Raw genomic sequence first — 22,005 nt, 5'->3', positions numbered from 1 at the left:
ATGGGACCTAGAAATTCAACCAAGGACATACATGTGATTTTTCAACCCACTTTGGTGCACCAGAGCATGTGCATGCAATTCATATTTAGATTATGCACATTAAAAGTCCAGAAACTCAATTAATGTATAAAAAGGCCAAATGAACCCGATATAATTCCAAAATTTAACAGGGCACTCATATAGTTCTATGTTGCCTCTGTAAATAAAATCTGGGGGGGAGGCAGCATATATCGTTTCACACACAAAGGTGACACGTTCCCTCTTGGAACCACGAGGATTGTTGATAGAATCTCCGGTTTTGCAAGAGGCTTATACCAAAGCTTGTCCCAATTCAGCCAAAAATTATACGTATGAAAACAGGGTTTAGATTATCCCAAACATCTCGCTACCTAGACCAATAATGTACTATGATTTGAATTCAACATAAAATGGATACAAATATTTGAATTGGAGAGGGTATGGTACATGTAGTTCATAGTGAATTATGATTACTGCTATATGTATGTTTTTTGTTATCAAGATAATATTTAAATTATTGTATAACTTGACAACAATCGTATTCAAATAAGGAAAATTGATTCAAATTTAGTCCATATGGTAGACGACAATATATATGTTCACATGGTGGAGTAAAATGTTCATATATGATGGAAGATCAAAATGTACGACTACATCAATTATAAACCGCATGGTCACCCAACGATATATTCGAATTCAACATAACATGGATTCAAAAATTGAAATTCGAGATCATGGCATCTGTAATCATATAAAAAGGGACATTACTCTTTCTTTGGTGGGTATTGATTTGTTTCTTGTTCTCCCGATTTTTTTACATTTTTCTTGTAATTTTTTCAATTGCATCTATAGCAATATAGTAAAAGGGGACATGACTCTCTTGTGTCTTGTATGAATTGTTTTTTTACACGTTAAGTTTGTTCTGCCGAACAAGGAATCCGCACCTTGTTATCCCAAAATTTTCAAGCTCGAGTATCTTTTGTCTCACCTGCTTTGAAACTCCCGCTTCTTCAACCCGCGCCGCGCCTTGTTATCCCGAAATTTGGACGCGCGCGAGAACTCCCTCCTCATCTGAAATCGCTCCCGCAGCCCAAACACGCGAAATCCCCCTTCTACCCCTCAGCCGGAAATGAAGCTCCATGTTGCGGTGTCAAAACCAGTGGGGGTACGCTGGTAACTTACCCTACATTTCGGACAAGCGCGTCCCTAAGCTTGGCTCCCCCCTCCCCCTTCGCCCCCCCATTCGTACACCGAGGCGGCCAAAACCCGCAAAACCCCACACTCCTCCGTCGGCCTCCCGACCGCCGCCCAGCCGGAGACTCTTCCCCGACTATGTCGTCCACCGCAACAACTCGCCGTCCCTCATCCACCGCACTGGATGAGGATTCGTTGTCGATCTTGTCGTCCCGCCGGATTAGCCGCCCCATCCTCCACCTCCAAGGAGCTACCCCAAAGTTCGCCTCATCTATCGCGCCACCTCAATCCCCACAGCGCCGTCTTGACCTGCCCCACCGGAACCACATCACCCTCACCAATTCCTCCGATGAAGCCGAGGCCAACTCGGCGCCACCAAGGAGGTTCTGCACTCACCGTTGCATTTTATCTTTTATTTGATCTCACGGGGCTGCCGGTGCTCGATACCCAGCAGACATGGCGTGTCTCCATTGACGGCACCGTCGTCGGCCACATCATCTATGGCATATCTCCCCCATGTCGTTGCTTCCTCGGTGGCAACTTCCACAACGGCACTAGCTGCAGCTGCTCCGGCTCTCGCTCGTGCTGCGGCTCTGTTCTTGCTATCAGTCGCGCTGCTGCACTGCTCCTGCTTTCGTTTCTGCTGCTGCTCTGCTCTTGCTCTCGCTTGCGCTGCTGCTGCTGTTGCACGACCTCTAGCAGCTACAGGAGTTGTTGCTTTAGCACTTGCTCACGGTGCTACTGTACGACTTGCTCTCTGCTAGTGCGTTCCCTGCTCGAGCGTCTGCTGATTTAGATCACTGCTTCTCTGCTACTAGTGCTCGAACGCCCTAAACATCTATTGCAATGCTCTGTTACTAGTTCAATCAGTTTCGACAGTAAAATTCAGTTTCGATTGTGAAGTTCATTTTCTTCAGTTAAATTCACAGTGAACAGTACTTACAGCATCTGTTGGAGCGGCCGTGGCGCGGCTGATGCGTTTTACATCTAGCACTTTTTGGTGATGTATTTTACATCATCTATTGCAGATGATATTAGGGTCCCACTTCAGATTAACATTGTCTGTCTTGTCTTGCTTCAGCCTCGTTGCCGTACACCTTAGCAGAGCTGCTCCAACGACGGAACCGTCCATCACAGTGGAGCAGTACCCTCAGCGCCGTTTCCAGAGGCCTCGGATCTTCTTCCCAGCCTCCGACAATCACACCAGCATCATCACCATCCTCCACGTCCAACCCAATGATGCTGAGGTCCACAAGGCTATGGCAAAGAGGTTGTACACTCGTCGCATCGCTTTGTTTCTCCATTCCTCTGTTCTTCCAATTCATGTGAGCCAAACACCCAGGTTAACTGAAATCCTATGTTTCCAAATGCTCTGTTTTGCACGTGCATTCCTATCCTATTCCTGTGTTTTTCCTGTCCCTGCGTTTATAGAATCCTCCAATTCTAAGGAGCCCTTACAGATTTACTTCATTTTCAGATAGGCGTCAAAGAAAACTCTGTGTGTTATGTCCTGCTCCTGCCGTGCCGTCATCCACCCCACCTGAGGTGCACTATCGACAGAAGCGTTCACTGCAGCAGAGATCCCCCCTGCAGACTTCCTTTCGCCGCCGCAGATCATCTTCCCCGTTGTCGGCAGCCACGCCAACTGCATTACCATCATCGACTGAACAGATGAACCTGAGGACTACACAGTTCCGGAAGAGAGGTCGCAGTCTTTCGTGTTTGCTTACGTTATACATCGGTTATTATTACCTGCTACTTTATCGTTCAATCTTGAGTTTTGAATTGCCCATGGGTCTCATATCGAGCCAGCAACGAATAGTATCTGTCTACTATCTGGTTCATCTGGGGTCTTCTATGTGGTTCATGTTGGGTGGGCAACAAACAATAGATGATCCATTGTCTATCTTTTTAAACTGAAGCTATAATCTACCTGCTATCATTAGTTTTGGATCCATCCACTCGTTTTCTCCCATCAATCTTGATTTTTGCATGCACACCTTAGGACTTACAAAATCTAACTATTTTTTTATTATGCATGTTAGATATTGTACACAATCATACTGAACATGTAGAGAAAAAGAGAAGACCGTTGCATGCGAATATAATGTCATGCAGACGCCGCTCCATGGTGGGCGAAGTGGCCCCCCTCCTGCATTTCCAGATTGTATTCCAGAGGAAGATAACTATTCAGATGGAGATTCAGAAGGAGCCGACCGTGCCTGTTTACCACCTGAGGTGTTTGCTCTAACCTGGAATGCTGATGTTGGTCATATCATGCATATGGCGCCTTGCATTGCTTACATTATACATCTTATATGTCATCAGCTTAGTTTAGATTTGCTTTGCGTGAATGCCACCTGTTTGGTTTCTATATCATCCTCCCACCATTCCTAAATATTTGTCTTTTTAGAGATTTCAACAAGTGACTACATACAGAACAAAATGAGTGAATCTACACTCTAAAATGTGTCTATATACATCCGTATGTGGTAGTCCATTTGAAAAATCTAAAAAGACAAATATTTAGGAACAGAGGGAGTATATGGGAATTATACAATGCCATCCTCTTTAGCCAGGCACCATATACGTGAATCATGCAATGCCATCCTGTTTAGCCAGTCATCGTATATGTGAATTGTATCATGCCATATTTTTTCCATAATGTACTCCATTTGTCAACAATGTTTATACATTCATCTACTCTTCCTGTGCATCAGCCATTTGAGTCGGTCATGGGAAAATCTGGAGTGAAAACAAGGTCTTCTAAGCAGTCAGTGCTACCTGTCGATGCAGATTTCTTGCTGGTTACAGATAGCTCCTCAGAGGAGGATTCATAGAGAGATGACCAGTCGTATTCCCCCCCCCCCCCGAGGTGCATGCTCTAACTTGGCTGGGTTATATTGCTTATATCATGCATATGGTGTCTTGCATTGCCATGCCATCTGTTTAGATTAGACATGCTTTGTGTGAATGCCTCCTGTTTGCTTTCTATATTAGATATGTGAATTATGCAATGCCATGTTTTTCAGCCAGTTATCATATATGTGAATAATGCACCGCCATGGAGCCATGCATCATATATGTGAATTATCTCATGCCATCTTTTTTTCATTACGTATTCCATTTGTCGACAATTTGTGTATATTGAACTACTCTTCATGTGTATCATCCATTTGAGTCGGTTATGGAAAAATCTAGAGTGAAAACAAGGTCTTCAGAGCAGGCAATGGTACCTGTTGAAGCATATATCTCAATGGTTACAGGGAGCTCCTCAGAGGAGGATTTAGAGACAGATGGCCAGTCCTATATCCCACCTGAGGTGTATGCTCTAAGTTGCAATGTTTATATTTCTCATATGATGCATATGGTGTAATGCATTGCTTAGTTTAGACATCATATGCACAATATTGAATTCTATCTGCTTAGTTTAGAGATCATACATGCGAGTGCCAGCTGCTTAGTATATGAATCAATTATGTCAATTATACCATGCCATCCTGTATACTTAGACAACATGTACGTCAATTATTTCATCCCAACCTATTTTCGAAAGACAATATATAGTTTTGTCATGTCATCCTGTTTAGGTACTCATGATATGTTGAATTATGCCATTATATCCTGTTAAGTTATCCATCATATATCTAAAACTGTGGCATGCTATCCTATTTAGTTAGGCATCATATATGTGAAACTATGTCATGATGTCCTATTTGGTTAGACAACATTGTCGGCGTTCTGGGAACGGGGGTCCCTAGACTTGCCTGCCTGCGGCCTGCGACGTGGCTCAAAGGGGGGCCCAACACGGCCCATCTTCACCAACACAAACCCAAGACCCTCGCGAGGGGCCAAGCCTCGTGGGGCGGACGACGTGGAGCTTCCTCAAGCACGGCCTTGTCAGGCTGGCTCACGAGGAGGCGGAGAGATCAAGGCAGGGTACCTCACGAGGTGGCCGTGACGCAAGCCATGACGACTAAGGGCGCCAGGCGGGTGCCAGCCCGCGCAGCGTCCTCCTTTCCTCTTTGGTGCAAAGGGGGCAAGCGCAACCGCGGAGTACCGAGGCATCAGGCAAAGGTTGCCATTTCGGTGCAGCGAGACCAAGACCAGGAGGGCTACGAGACGGAGGTGATCGTGGAGCCCAAGACGGCGTCATCACCAGAGCTTTGCGCAGGCGAAGACTACTTTTGTCAGGATAGCTGATACTTGTTGTCCCCCTTCAAATTAGCCCGCCATTGTTGGCTCCCTTCCCGCTCGATATTTGGGAAGAGGACCAGGGCCTCTATAAATAGGACCAGCCACCCACAGAGAGAGGGGGTTCGGTCGGGGGGTTCGGTCGGTTGGCCGGGGGCAGAGAGAGAGAAGGTGACTGAACTCCCCTGAGCAGTTCATCGCCCCAGCCAAGAACAGACCCTCGCGAGGCTGTTCTTCCTTGTATTGTTCATCATCATCAGCCCAAGAGGCAATCCACCACACCACACACTGGAGTAGGGTATTACACCACAACGGTGGCCCGAACCAGTATAAACCCTGTGTCTCTTGTGTTGTTCTTTCCTTAGTTTTAGATCCTAGCATGGCGGAAGGGTGCAGGTAGGTAGGAGGCGAAATCTCCGCGCGCACCCCAGTGTTCGAACCTCAAGGGTCTGCCGGAACCCGAAATCCGACATTTGGCGCGCCAGGTAGGGGTGCGCCGGAATTCGTCTTCCACCGCCCCGTTCTCCTCTGACCATCACGCCCATGTCTGACGCTCGTCGGGCCCGTGCCGAGCGCCAGGCCGCACTCGCTTCCCGCGTCGCCCAGACGGCCCCTGTCGGCGGGCATCCACGCCGTTCCCCGTCACCTGCCGTCAACGCCGCCACCGGCCCGGCGGGGGATGAGCGGCAAGCATCGTCCCAGCATCCGTCCGTGCGGCAAGACGGCCGCACCGCAACTCCCTCGCTCACACCAGCTTGTTCTTCGTCCCGCGCGCTCCGCGCGCCCATGGAGGCTCGGGCTGCACTCATCGCGGCAAATGAGCTCCTGCGCTACCGTCCCATCGACGACGTCTATGAAGAATGGCTCGACCGCATCGCCGAGCTCGTCCGCGCCGCTGGGGGCTCTCCTGCGCCGTCTGTTCCACTGCACCGCACCCCGCCCCGCGCGGGCGACGAGGCTCCGGCGGCGCCCCGGCCGCCTCCTCCTCAAGAAGATGCCATGGATCCAAGGCGCGTGGCCCCTGGGCGGAACCCGCTCCGTCAGGTGCCAGCGCGGCAAGAACAGAGCTGCCAAGAAGTCCCTCGCCCGCAAGAAGCTGCCCGGGCGCTCCCTGCTCCAACACGTCGCGACCATGCTCCTGCTCCCGCGCGTCAAGACCCCGCGCTGCTCCCAGCTGCTGCGCCTGTGGACATGCAAGACCAGGCTCTCCGTCACCCAAGGCCTCCCGTGGCCACAACAGGCTGCCGTGCCTACACCATCGAACTACGCAGCGTCGCGTGGCCCGGCAAGTTCAAGCCAGACTTGCCTCCTCGCTACGACGGCACGGCTGACCCTGCAGAGTTCCTCCAGCTCTACGAGCTGGGCATCGAAGCTGCCAACGGAGACGAGAAGGTCACGGCGAACTGGTTCCCCATGGCACTCAAGGACGGGGCCCGCACCTGGCTCCTGAACTTGGCTCCAGGCACAATCTCCTCCTGGGATGAGATGTGCACCCGCTTCATTGCCAACTTCCAAGGCACTCGCGACCGGCCACCCGTCGTGTGCGACATGCGCCGCATCAAGCAACAACCCGGGGAGACCCTACAGAAGTACATCCAGCGCTTCAACAACGCACGCCTCAAGATTCCCAAGGTGGCTGAGGAGGCCATCATCTCGGCCTTCTCCAACGGCGTGCGCGACGTCAAGATGAAGGAGGAGCTGGCGATGCATTAAGACCTATGCACTTCCTTGGAGCTGTTCAACTTGGCAAACAAGTGCGCCAGGGCTGAGGAAGGGCGTCTCTCCCTCCTCGAGCTGCCCGCCGCAGACCCAGAAGAGAAGAAGCCCAAGGCCAAGGATGTGAAGCGCAAGGGGGCTGCCGTGCTCGCGGTAGAACCAGACACCAAGCGGGGCAGAGATCAGCCCGAACCTTCCAAGGGCATCCGGTAATGTGTGTACCACGACCTCCACACCCACAACACCAACGAATGTCAAGAACTCCGAGCCGTGCGTGAAGGAAGGATCGGCCGTCGCCTCGACCGCGGTCACCGGGGCTACGGTCGAGGAGGAGGAAGGAACGCAGGATGCTGGGAAGACCATGGCCCGCGCCAAGGGTGGCGCGACCAACCTCTCGAGGATCGCTGGCAAGACCCGCCTCGCGAGAGAGGATGGAGGGATCAGCCGCACGAGGGAGATTGGAGGGATCAGCCTCGCGAGGATCGCCCGCAAGGCAACGCAGGCCTCCCACCGCTGCCGCCACAGCCAAGGAGAAATGAGGACCGCCACCAGGATGAGGAGGCTGGGGGCTTCCAGGAGCCGCGCGCGATCGCCTGCATCTTGGGCGGAGCACAAGCCCCCGCCTCTCAGCGCATCTTCAAGCAGTTCGCCCGCGAAGTGAATGCAGTCCTCCCCAGGCTCGAAGCCACACGCCCCCTCAAGCGGTCAGCGTGCGCCATCACGTTCAGCTCAGCAGATCAGCTCAAGTGTGTGGCTACAGCCAGAGTCCTCCCGATGCTTTGTTCCCCAATCATCAGCAACGTGGTGGTCACCAAGACCCTCATCGATGGAGGGGCAGGGCTCAACGTCCTGTCCATGGAGACGTTCAACAACCTCCAAGTGCCCTACAGCCAGCTTCAGCCAACCAAGCCTTTCTCCGGTATCACCGACGGCTCCACGGTCCCGATTGGGCAGGTCCGCTTCCCTGTCACCTTCGGGGCACGCGACAACTACCGCACCGAGCTCATCGACTTCGATGTCGCCCACATTCGCCTACCGTACAACACCATCCTTGGGTACCCAGCGCTGGCCAAGTTCATGGCCGTAACTCACCACTGCTACAACGTCCTCAAGATGCCAGGAAGCGGCGGAGTCATCACGGTGCCGTGTGAAGAGAAGGACGCGGTGTGTTCCCTGGAACGAGCCTTTCAGGCCGCATCACTAAAAGACCCGGATCGCGGAAGCAGGAGGCTTCCCGAGGCCGCCCCCAAGAAGAAGAAGACATTGTCCGGCCCAGCCCCTAAGGAGGCAGGCCCCTCTGGGCCCGCGCCTGCCCAGGGGGAACCTCCCTCCATCGCATAGGAAAGCGCGCCCGGCGCCCTCCTCAGGCAGGGCTCGGGGGCTCTCCCCTGGAGGGTCACCGACCTAGCTAGGGTCACGAGGGAGGCGCTTGGGCACCACCTGGAGGCGTGTTTTGAAGCACGTTTCCCTCGAGAAGGAGCAAGGCAAGGAGATCCAGACCCTTAGGAGTTCGTCTGCATGGCCATTCAGGAGCTACAGGAGTCAAGAGTCATGAAAGGCGGCCGCCGCCTGCCAGCAGTGGCTCCCCATCCAGGCGAGGATGGAGGGCTGCGCGTCTGCATCGATGTACCAGGGCTCAACCAAGTCGCCTCCCTAGAGCGCCTTTGGCCCTCGCGAGAGGGGCGCTGCGGAGGTCCACCCCACAGCTACGTTCGCATACCTTACGGCTTGCCGAGCGCGGCTGACATGTACCAGCGCCTCATGAGGGGCATTGCGGAGGCACGAGAGGCCAGGCGATCCGCAGCCCTGGCAGAGATGGAGATGGCCCACGAGGAGCCGCCAGCGCCTCAGAAGCCTCCCGAGGCCCCTGGGCCTGGGGGCTCGTGAGGATCGGCTCCCGCAGCCCACCGAGTCTGCTACACCAACACTCCTTCGTCCTCCACATCATCAGGTGACATCTCTCTAGTTTCACTTCCAACTGGGAGTGCCCCCCAGGGCTGCATTATTCCCAGGCCGCGGGGGTCCGTCCCTACTGCGTGTATCCCTTTTTATTCTATGTTGTCAACTTACCTTGTTGGGGGCGCCCCTCAGGCCGCATGATCCCCAAGCCGCTCGGGCCAGGCCTAGTGGCATGTATCCCATTTGCATTTATTTCTGATTATGCGTTAAACCCACCATGCATGATTATTCGATGCCGGTCCACGGCACCTCTTCTTCTCCATGCCGACCACTTGCATGTTAAAGGGGGGGTACCTGAGCATCGCGACTCAGGGCTATTACTGGCTCTCCAGCCCTCACCCTCTAGCCTTGTCCATGGCATCGCGACCTGGCATACCAGCGACAGCTGAGACCAGCTCGAGGGCCGGGACCCGAGGACGTAGAGTGCAGGCATCTAACCAAATTTGCAGGGACACATCACAAGATAAGAACCAGTGCCAGGCGCAACCCGCCTAGAGGTAGGGCCCCGTGAGTCCCGCGCTGGCTCACGGGTGCCCAGATACACCTCGCCAGGCCCTACCGTGCCAGCCACGTGTCAGGGCGGGGCTGTACACGCCCCGGGGGCTCCTCCCAGAGGGGGGCCCCCTCCCACGTACCAGTGGAAGCACCATGCTCCGTGCTGGCTGACGACACTGCCGAGGAGTGGCTATGCCCGTACACATACGGTAGCACCATGCTCCGCGCTGGTGATAAACAACTGAGGGTGGCCCCCAGGCCGCATCAACCTCAGGGAGCCCAGAGCTCAGTGTCTAGCCTCATCGTAACGCCTCCCCTCGGGAGCCGCGCGAGGGGGCTGGGCACGGGGGTTGCGCCTGGGTCACACCCAGACGCACGCCGCCCAGCCAGGTCCCCCCGGGCCTGGTTCGTCGCGCGTCTCTCCCCGAGCGGAGCCAAGGTACGAAGGCCATTTGAGCGTCAAGGGGGACTCCTGAGCATCGCGACTCAAGAGCCTAACTGGTCACGTAGCCCCTCACTCCGTGGCCCCATCCTGGTTTCTGGTCGGGACCATCGCTGGGTGAGGCACGCGCGCGGCCGGGCTCTGTAGACGTAGAACGGTAGATCCACCCACATCATACCTCCCTACTTGCTGTTCGTGCGCTAAGGGGGACTCCTGAGCATCGCGACTCAGGAGCCTAACTGGTCATGTAGCCCCTCACTCCGTGGCTCCGTCCTGGTTTCCGGTCGGGACCATCGCTGGGTGAGGCACGCGCGCGGCCGGGCTCTGCAGACGTAGAACGGTAGATCCACCCACATCATACCTCCCTACTTGTTGTTCATGCGCCAAGGGGGACTCCTGAGCATCGCGACTTAGGAGCCTAACTTGTCACGTAGCCCCTCACTCCTTGGTCCCGTCCTGGTTTCCGGTCGGGACTATTGCTGGGTGAGGTACGCGCGGGGCCGGGCTCTGCCGGCGTAGAACATAAGCAAGTAGGAAGGAAAAGCGCAAATTTCATGGAATTCAAAAGAAAATATTATAGTCCACACTGTTATCTCGACGCGCAACGCAAGTTTAAACGCCTCCCCGAGGCATGATACATGTGCAGGAACTAAAAGCAGGACATGAGCCACGACGGAGTCACTTATCGGCGGTGGAGCAGTGCGGATCGGGTTCGCCTCACGGAGCAGCGGGGTCGGCAGCGCCTTGCTCCGGCTTGGTGCTGAAGGCCCGGAACTTCCCCAGCAGACCCTCCGCGCGACCCTTCGCGGCCTCGGCAGCGGCAGCGGCACGCTCACCACTCACTGGCTCCAGCAGGCCGTCGAGGTCGACACCGGGATCGCGAAGGTAGATGTGGGTGAGGACCCGCGTCAGCGCTGCAGAAGACAAGACACGCGCCTCAGCCTCGGCCGTGGGGCCAAGGCCAAGGGCGACATCTTCAAGAGCATGAACCAGAAAGGGGAGCAAAAGCGAGAGGGGAGAGACACACGAGGACCTCGCCAAGCAACCTCGCGCCTGCCGATGCACGGACCCGGCGACACACCAGAGAGCGGCCCCTGATCCTCGAGATAAGTCATCGCCCGGAAGCGCCAGCTACCGTGGCACCATCCCCGCACCTAATGCTATCCCATGTTAGCGACGCCGCTCTCCTTTCTCACCAAACGACGGCTGCTTGGGCGCCAAAGGGGACCTCCTGAGCATCGCGACTCAGGGGCTCTTACTGGACTCCGGGTCGTTCACCTCCTGGCCTTGACCACGGCATCGCGACCTGGCATACCAGCGACGGCTGAAGCCGCCTTGGGACTGGGACCTGTCGGCGCAGAGCACGCAGCCCTCGTGAGGTTCGAAAGGGAGGACTGAGCTAAGATGGAATGAGCAACTCGCGCAATTCTACGACAAGGTTTATATATACAAGACATGATCACAGGCACCTTACAAGCCCCTATGGGACGCGTTTTTGATTCCTCGCAGGGAACGGATCCTGAAGGGACACAAACTACGCGCGTCCCTGCAAAAGACGCCATCACCAATAGTGGGTCGTCAAGCACCGACGCCAACCCCATCCAGATCAGAGTCGGCGGTGGCCTAACGAGCCCGCCCTGCTCCCGGAGCGGCACCGGCTCGGGGGCTCGTAGCTGTCGTCGCTCGTCTCCGGAGTCGCGAAGAGCTCGCCGGAGTTGCTGGAACCTCCAGCGTCTCCACCGCCTGAGGAGCCTCCAAGGGAGCGAGTGGCGAGCCCAGTCCTTGTCGCAGCAGGGCCCTGGCCACCTTCCCCGGGGCAGCACTCCAGCCGGCGCCCGCTCACATCGAAGACCTTGAGGAGCATCACCGAAGCACCGTCATAGTCCAAGTGGACCACAAAGACACCCCTTGTCCTGCAAACCCGGGCAATCTCCCTCCAGCCCCGAGTCATGTAGACCTCGCCCGGAGCAACGACCGCGACCTCTGCCTCGGTCGCGAGGGTGCTGCAGCCGGCGTGCTGCAGCCAGAGCTCCAGGGGCTCCCCCTGCGGGGTGATGGAGGCGAAGAAGGGAGGAAGGTGGATCCAAGACTGAAGAGGAATGGCGACATGGAGCACGAACTCTTGGGAGGAGCCCTCGGTGTGGACCCCAGGGGGAACGACCCACACCTTCGTGACCCGTCGGCACCGACGGCGGCGCCGCCCGTGGCGGTCAGCATCAGCTCCTCCGGGGCCCTCGACGTGGGCATACAATGGAAGCGGGAACCCCGGCGGCGCCCGCTCGCGCAAAGGCCTAGACACCACCCGAAGGGCCCCCTCGTCCGGGCCACGGGGGATGAGCCGTTTCTTCGGCGGGAGTCGGTCTGGCCCCTCTCGGTGAGCCTTTCCCTTCTCTGCCATCGAGAACCAGCAGATCGGAGCCATCGCGGCAAGACAGAGCAAGGATCGGGAAGAAGGAGAAGCAAGGAGGGATGGACTGGAAGGGCGCGAGCCGTTTCGTACTTATGGCCGGTGAAGGCCAACTACCGACCTCCACGATCGCAGGTAATCATGACCCGTTTTCGCATGCAGGGACTTGTCCAATCCGTGTAGTTGCCGAGGCGTCGTGGGGAAGTGGAGACGCCCACGTCCAATCAACCGCCACGCGGCGCCCAAGGCCGCAGGCTGTTAGGGCCCGCAGCGCTTCGCTCTTGCCCTTCCACCTCCCTGGCCGGCCAAGTCCGGGCGCGCCTTGGGCCCGGGGGCTACTGTCGGTGTTCTGGGAACGGGGGTCCCCAGACTTGCCTGCCTGCGGCCTGCGGCATGGCTCAAAGGGGGGCCCACCACGGCCCATCTTCACCAACACAAACCCAAGACCCTCGCGAGGGGCCAAGCCTTGCGGGGCAGACGACGCGGAGCTTCCTCAGGCACGGCCTCGTTAGGCTGGCTCAAGAGGAGGCGGAGAGATCAAGGCAGGGTACCTCACGAGGTTCCCGTGACGCAAGCCATGACGACTCAGGGTGCCAGGCGGGTGCCAGCCCACGCAGCGTCCTCCTTTCCTCTTTGGTGCAAAGGGGGCAAGCGTAGCCGCGGAGTACCGAGGCATCAAGCAAAGGTTGCCATTTCGGTGCAACGAGACCAAGACCAGGAGGGCTACGAGACGGAGGTCATCGTGGAGCCCAAGACGGCGTCATCACCAGAGCTTTGCGTAGGCGAAGACTACTTTTGTCAGGATAGCTGATACTTATTGTCCCCCTTCAAATTAGCCTGCCATTGTTCGCTCCCTTCCCGCTCGATATTTGGGAAGAGGACCAGGGCCTCTATAAATAGGATCAGCCACCCACAGAGAGAGGGGGTTCGGTCGGGGGGTTCGGTCGGTTGGCCGGGGGCAGAGAGAGAGAGAAGGTGACTGAACTCCCCTGAGCAGTTCATCGCCCCAGCCAAGAACAGACCCTCGTGAGGCTGTTCTTCCTTGTATTGTTCATCATCATCAGCCCAAGAGGCAATCCACCACACAACACACTGGAGTAGGGTATTACACCACAACGGTGGCCCGAACCAGTATAAACCATGTGTCCCTTGTGTTGTTCTTTCCTTAGTTTTAGATCCTAGCATGGCGGAGGGGTGCAGGTAGGTAGGAGGCGAAATCTCCGCGCGCACCCCAGTGTTCGAACCTCAAGGGTCTGCTGGAACCCGAAATCCGACAAACATATATGTGAATTACCACATCTGTCTATCATACAATGTCTGTACGTTCAATTTCTTTTCTTGTTTATCAACCATTTGAATTTGAGGGGTGATGGCAGTATCTAAGGGAGCAAAAACCCGTTCTTCACAAAAGACGGTGCTACCCGTTGATGCAGATAGAACCATGGTTGTACTGGCCCGCAAACTAGCCCCACCACACATAATCGAGACTCTTCCAGATTGCACACTTACACCGTTGGGCAGAGAACCAGCTACAACCCTTCTAACCGCAACCCCAGTGGATAGTAACCCACTTATAGTTGACAAAGCACCATGTCCACCACAGAGTACCCCCACACGAGCAGTTTGTAAAGCTACTGCAGTGCCCAAAGCACGAAGACCACCACAGTTAACCCAAACTCCACGTTTAAAGCAGAAGAGCAACTGTTCTCAAGTAAGATTCCATAGCTATGGTCCATACTCCTTTGCTATTGCATCACTGTATTTACTCGTTTGAAGGATCCAATTGAAACTCCAATGGCGCAACAGGTATGTTTTAAACCTATTTTTTAACTGGATTGCTGTTCTAACTTCTTGCTCTATGTTGATTTCAGTTTAAGTTGTATAAACAGTTATGTTCTCATGTGATGCACATTACAAGTGCTGCCAATGCTGTGTAGTTTCTCACACTTATATTTTGTCTATGCTGCTGTGTCTTAAAAATATAAGAGTTGAACTATGTCTCTATCTTGATTAGGGAACATAAACTAGAATGATATGGACAATACAGTGACCATAGTACATAGAAATATGTTTGTTTCATGCTGTTATCATGTCCACCTTACTACTGAACCGGTTTAGCAAAATGAGTTTCGTATACTACAAGCTAAACCTGTGATGTGTCTGCTTCTTTCTCTTGTAGTATGCAAACAGAATATTGGAGAAGAGCACCCCACTATGCAATGGTAGAGAAAGTAATGCAGATAAGGTTCAAGATAGTGAGACAACCCTGTTGGTCTCCAAGAAAGGTGATAAAAATGATCTTGTAGACAGTGAGAAAACCCCATAGTCCTGCGTTGATGTAGTGTTCGAGTTACTGGACAGTACCGCTGGCACAAGCTCTTCGAACTCGCTACCTGAATCACTTCGGCTTCTTCAGTCTCAGCTACAAGCTAAAAGGCATCAGTCAGCTGTGCTGCGGCAAGAAGCCGAAGGACTGAGGAAGTCCGTGTAGAATTCAGATGCGTACTTTCTTGTGCAACAGCAAGCGCTGGAGGATTTAAGCACCAAACAAGAGAAAGTTAATAAGCTTGCTAAGCATCTTGCCAGCATTATGGGTACCCAGGATATTGTTTCTTGAACTCTTCTGAAGTGGTTTCAGTTCTTGACTTGTTTTGCTGCGGCGTTTATATGCTGCTTTGTTCCCTATATTTGCACTGGTGGCGAACTTTGATGCCCAGTGGATGTAATATGTGTAATAGCCGTGATAGCCTAGCATAAGTTGCTTGCTTATTTATTTCCTTGTTGTCTTCTTTATTTGTTTGCTTGTAGTCAGTGTATTTCTTTTTCCGCGGTTTGCTAGTGGCTGCAATAACCTATTTTTTAAAACTAGGCCACAATAACCATGGGCTAATATTTACTGTAGTGACAATGGGCCTCCTACGGGCCGTAGAAATAGTGGGCCTTCTACGGGCCGTAGAAACAGTAGGCCTTCTACAGGCCGTAGAAACAATGGGCTTTCTACAGGCCGTAGTAACAATGGGCCTTCTATGGGTCGTATCATCAATGGGCCTTATACGGGCCGTATGATCGATTGGCCAAACATGGGCCAATAACAAGCCGCATTATGGCCGTAAACGGGATAGAGTTGGAATCGTCCGTTCATGGGCCAACCATAACGGGCCATCGTTAATAGGTCGTATTTGATGATGCTATGAAAACGGCCCAACGTATTAACAGACCACAAACGGGCCGACTGTAACCACGGGCTGAATTTGGCCCACAAGCAGAAAATGACAGTAACGGGCCGTAAGTAAACGAATGCTGGAAATGAGCCCAAGAATAAATGGGCTTTGAGAAGGCTGAAAGATAACATGGGCTGGAAACGGCCCAACGGAATAACGGGCCGTTAATGGGTATAAAGTGATACACTATTCATTACGGGCCAGTTTCACCACGGGCCATTAATGGGTGTAAAGTGATACACTATTCATTACGGGCCAGTTCCACCACAGGCCGTTAATGGGTGTAAAGTGATACACTGTTCATTACGGGCCAGTTTCACCACGGGCCGTTAATAGGCCAAGAGTTACATAGGGCCTCATCTGGGCCGGAAGACTCATGGGACAGAAGTGAAAACGGGATGGAATCATATTGGATGGCCCACTAATTCGGATAGGGCGTAACGCGCCCTGGGTTAGCGGGTTGTAAATGGGCTATATGTGAACAGGCCGTTAACAGGCTTTCCATGGGCCGGCCCGCCACCTTTTGACCAAGTCAAACGGGCCGGCCTTTTCACAGGAATGGGCCTCTGTTGGGCCGTGCCACGTGTCGACGTATCATAGGCGCCTTCTGTCCAATGAGTGGATGATATATGTCCCAATGATGAGCCGACACGTGTTTCCTCCAGCCAATGATGATTTTACACGTGGAAAATCCCCATTGGTCGGGCTGTTAATGGGTTATCGGATCCAAAACCCGACCCGATAGCTTAACGGCGTTCCGTTACGGTGGATGCCACGTGTCGGTCACCCTTGACCAAAGCACTTCTGTGACGCACGATTTATCGTCATGGAAGTACACACTTCCGTGATGATAATTTTGGTAATGTCATGGAACACTTCTATGACAACACATGTATGACTATCTTGATTTTGTCATAAAATCGTCATGGATGTACATGCATGACAAAAAACGCGACCTACTGTGACAAACACGTATCATCACGAAAGTGTATTTTTTGTAGTGGGAGCATGCGTGTAGTACTTTGTTTCGATAACTAATAGATTTTTGCAACAAGTATGCGAGTTCTTTATGACTAATGTTGAGTCCATGGATTATACGCACTCTCACCCTTCCACCATTGCTAGCCTCTCTAGTACCGCGCAACTTTCGCCGGTACCATAAACCAACCATATACTTTCCTCAAAACAGCCACCATACCTACCTATTATGGCATTTCCATAGCCATTCCGAGATATATTGCCATGGAACCTACCACCATTCCATTTATTATGACACGCTTCATCATTGTCATATTGCTTTGCATGATCATGTAGTTTATATCGTAATTGTGGCAAAGCCACCTTCATAATTCTTTCATACATGTCACTCATGAGTCATTGCACATCCCGGTACACCGCCGGAGGCATTCACATAGAATCATATTTTGTTCTAAGTATCGAGTTGTAATTCTTGAGTTGTAAGTAAATAAAAGTGTGATGATCATCATTATTAGAGCATTGTCCCAAGTAAGGAAAGGATGATGGTGACTATGATTCCCCCACAAGTCGGGATGAGACTCCGGACGAAAATAAAAAGGAAAAAAAGAGGCCTTAAAAAATAAGAGAAAAAGGCCCAAATAAAAAATAAAAAATGAGAGAAAAAGAGAGAAGGGACAATGTTACTATCCTTTTACCACACTTGTGCTTCAAAGTAGCACCGTGATCTTCATGATAGATAGTCTCCTATGTTGTCACTTTCATATACTATTGGGAATTTCATATTATAGAACTTGGCTTGTATATTCCAATGATGGGCTTCCTCAAAATGCCCTAGGTCTTCATGAGCAAGCGAGTTAGATGCACACCCACTTAGTTTCTTTTGTTGAGCTTTCGTACACTTATAGCTCTAGTGCATCCGTTGCATGGCAATCCCTACTCACTCACATTGATATCTATTGATGGCCATCTCCATAGCCCGTTGATACGCCTAGTTGATGTGAGACTATCTTCTCCTTTTTGTCTTCACCTCAACCACCATTCTATTCCACCTATAGTGCTATATCCATGGCTCACGCTCATATATTGCGTGAAGATTGAAAAAGTATGAGAACATCAAAAGTATGAAACAATTGATTGGCTTGTCATTGGGGTTGTGCATGATTTAAATATTTTGTGTGGTGAAGATGGAGCATAGCTAGACTATATGATTTTGTAGGGATAACTTTCATTGGCCATGTTATTTTGAGAAGACATGATTGCTTTATTAGTATGCTTGAAGTATTATAATTTTTATGTCAATATTAAAATTTTGTATTGAATCTTTCGGATCTGAACATTCATGCCACAATAAAGAAAATTACATTGAGAATTATGCTAGGTAGCATTCCACATCAAAAATTCTATTTTTATCATTTACCTACTCGAGGACGAGCATGAATTAAGCTTGGGGATGCTTGATACGTCTCCAACGTATCTATAATTTTTTATTGTTCCATGCTATTATATTATCTATTTTCGATGTTTAATCGGTTTTAATTTACCTTTTTATATTATTTTTGGGACTAATCTACTAACCAAAGGCCCAGTGCAAATTGCTAGGTTTTTTCCTATTTCAGTGTTTCGCAGAAAAGGAATGTCAAATGGAATCCAAATAGAATGAAACCTTCGGGAGAGTTATTTTTGGAACAAACATGATCCACGAGACTTGGAGAGGCTGTCAAGAAAGAAGCAAGGAGGCCACGAGGCAGGGGGCGCGCCCCCACCCTCGTGGGCCCTCACAGCTCCACCGACGTACTTCTTCCTCCTATATATACCCATATACCCCAAAAATATCCAGGAGCACCACAAAACCCTATTTCCACCGCCACAACCTTCTGTACCCGTGAGATCCCATCTTGGGGCCTTTTTCGGCGCTCCGCCGGAGGGGGAATCGATCACGAAGGGCTTCTACATCAACACCATAGCCTCTCCGATGATATGTGAGTAGTTTACCACAGACCTTTGGGTCCATAGTTATTAGCTAGATGGCTTCTTCTCTCTCTTTGGATCTCAATACAAAGTTCTCCTTGATTCTCTTGGAGATCTATTCGATGTAATTCTTTTTGCAGTGTGTTTGTCGAGATCCAATGAATTGTGGGTTTATGATCAAGATTATCTATGAACAATATTTGATTCTTCTTTGAAATCTTTTATGCATGATTTAAATATCTTTGCAAGTCTCTTCGAATTATCAGTTTGGCTAGGCCTACTAGATTGATCGTTCTTGCAATGGGAGAAGTGCTTAGCTTTGGGTTCAATCTTGCGGTGTCCTTTCCCAGTGACAACAGGGGCAGCAAGGCACGTATTGTATTGTTGCCATCGAGGATAAAAAGATGGGGTTTATATCATATTGCTTGAGTTTATCCCTTTACATCATGTCATCTTGCCTAATGCATTACTCTGTTCTTATTAACTTAATACTCTAGATGCATGCTGGATAGCGATTGATGTGTGGAGTAATAGTAGTAGATGCAAAATCATTTCGTTCTACTTGTCGCGGATGTGATGCCTATATACATGATCATGCCTAGATATTCTCACAACTATGCGCTTTTCTATCAATTGCTCGACAGTAATTTGTTCACCCACCGTAGAAATTGCTATCTTGAGAGAAGCCACTAGTGAAACCTAAGCCCCTCGGGTCTATCTTCCATCATATTATTTTCCTATCAATTTGCTATTCATATTTGGCAATCTTTATTTTTCAATCTATACAACAAAAACACCAAAATATTTATCTTATTATCTCTATCAGACCTCACTCTCGTAAGTGACCGTGAAGGGATTGACAACCCCTTTATCGCATTGGTTGCGAGGTTCTTGTTTGTTTGTGCAGGTACTAGGTGACTTGTGTGCTATCTCCTACTGGATTGATACCTTGGTTCTCAAAACTGAGGGAAATACTTAGGCTACTGTGTTGCATCACCCTTTCCTCTTCAAGGGAAAACCAACGTAAGCTTAAGAGGTAGGAATTACATCTTGTAGTTGATTACTATATGGTTTACTTGGTGGAATATTATATGTTCAGATCCAATATGCTATTTGATACCCCTTTGATCTTGAGCATGATTATTATTTTTGAGTAGTTACCTTTGTTCTTGAGGTCACGGGAGAAATAATGTTGCAAGTAATCATGTGAATTTGATATGTGTTCGATATTCTGATAGTATGTATTTTGTGATTCCCTTAGTGGTGTCATGTGAACGTCGGCTACATGACACTTCACCATATTTGGGCCTAAGGGAATTCATTGTGGAGTAGCAATTAGATGATGGGTTGCGAGAGTGACAGAAGCTTAAACCCCAGTTTATGCGCTATTCCGTAAGGGACCGATTGGATCCAAAAGTTTAATGCTATGGTTAGAATTTATTCTTAATACTTCTCTCATAGTTGCGGATACTTGTGGGAGAGTTAATAAAATGTAGGAGGTTTGTTCAAGTAAGAACAACACCTAAGCACTGGTCCGCCCACATATCAAATTATAAAAGTAGCGAACACAAATTAAACCAACATGATGAAAGTGACTAGATGAAATTGCCGTGTACCCTCAAGAATGCTTTGCTTATCATAAGAGACCATTTTGGCCTGTACTTTGCCTCAAAAGGATTGCACTACCTTGCTGCACTTGTGTTACTCTTATCGTTACCTGCTGGTTACAAATTATCTTGCTATCAAACTACTCTGCTACTTACAATTTCAGCACTTGCAAACATTACCTTACTGGAAACTACTTGTCATTTCCTTCTGCTCCTCGTTGGGTTTGACACTCGTACTTGTCGAAAAGTGCTACAATTGATCCCCTATACTTGTGGGTCATCACGCTCCAGCTCCCGCGTCCGCTCCACTCCGGCCTGGGCGAAGGCCTGGATCCTGTCCGTGCCCCCTCGAAGGCGCTGGCTCACGGCGGCGATCACCGCCTCCTCCTAGGTCAAGAGCCCGAAGAAGACCTCACTAGGACCAGCCTAAGTAGGCTGCAACTCAACTCCCCCCTGGCCTAGGCTCCAGGGCATATTCGCCGCTAACCATCTCCTCTACGGTCGACACCCTCTCTGGCACTCTCTTCGGCACGATGGCCGAAGTCGCCTGCGGCGCTGCGACCGGCAGTGCTCCTCCCGGCGCCGTCCGTGACGCCTCCATCCGCGGCGCCTCCCTCAAAATGGCGTCACCGCCCCCTCCCTCGTCCTTCACCCGCTTGACCACGTCGGTTCACGGTGGAGTGTCGTCATCAACCTCCACGACCTCCTGGTCGAGGTCCACCACCTCCGCGTGGCCGCCCCGGCCGCGCTAACCCTGCGATGGCGCCATGAAGACCTTCGCCGCGGGCTCCATGCCCGCCGACATCTCAGGCCACACTGACCCCTTGCCGATCCACGCCTACGCCGCTGCGGCGCTGACCCATGCCCGTTCCAGTCCCACCGGGCTAGACCCTCGGTGTCGGCCGGGTCCACGCCAAGATTCGGGTCAACCATCTCCTCATCCTCATCGATGGCGCTGGTCTGGGTCTTCCGAAACACGACGCCCCCACTGAACGCGGCATCCACCGCTGCCAGTGCTAGCGAGATCGGCGACCTGAAGCTCGACATAGTAAACAAGCAAGAACTAAGGGAAGCCGCTTGGTGAATCAAATTCAACGGAAAGAGAACTCACCCGGGAAACAACTGGACGGTGGGTATTGTCAGCATCGCCTGCGGAGCGCGACGCTTCCTCTTGGCGGGCGGCTTCATCCTGGCCGCAGGGTCCGCCACGCGCTTCATGGCCTGACCTCGGGGCGCCACGTCACCCCTCCCATGCGGCTGGCTTGCGGCCCCCGACCCCGAGAGGACCCGGCTCCAGCCGCGTTGCCACCTCCTCCACTCAGCGCCATTGCACCAACAATCTGCGTCAAAAATCCCCACGCCTCCTCGCGACCGGCACCTCAAGAAATAAAGAATGTCGATGCTTACCCGCACTGCACCCCACGCCGGCGTCGACGTCCGCCTCCTCCGCCTCTTCGCCCTGGGCCACGGGCTCCTCCGGGCCGGCCCGCACCACCTGCACCAGTGCCCGGTCATATGGGTGCTGGATGGCATTCAGGAGCACCTCCCGTGTCGCGTCAGGACGAACAAGAATATGAGCGGCGACAAACTGCAGAGACCAAGGACTGACCGCTGGTGCCAGGTTCGCTTGGCTGTACGGGGGCTTCCCAAACTCCCAATCCTCCTTCAGCCCAGCCTTGGAGATATCGTTGACCCAGCGGGCGATCTGGTCGGCTCCCAGGCATAGGTTCGACATCCGGTTGGGTCCTGAAGACCAGCCATCGGGCCGATGATGTGGATGTGCTGCTGCAGTGGTAGCACCCAACG

Source organism: Triticum urartu, chromosome 2, assembly GCF_003073215.2.
Source record: "Triticum urartu cultivar G1812 chromosome 2, Tu2.1, whole genome shotgun sequence".
In the NCBI taxonomy this organism is placed as follows: Eukaryota; Viridiplantae; Streptophyta; class Magnoliopsida; order Poales; family Poaceae; genus Triticum; species Triticum urartu.
The sequence above is the reverse complement of the archived record's forward strand: the minus strand, read 5'-3'. Positions refer to the sequence as shown.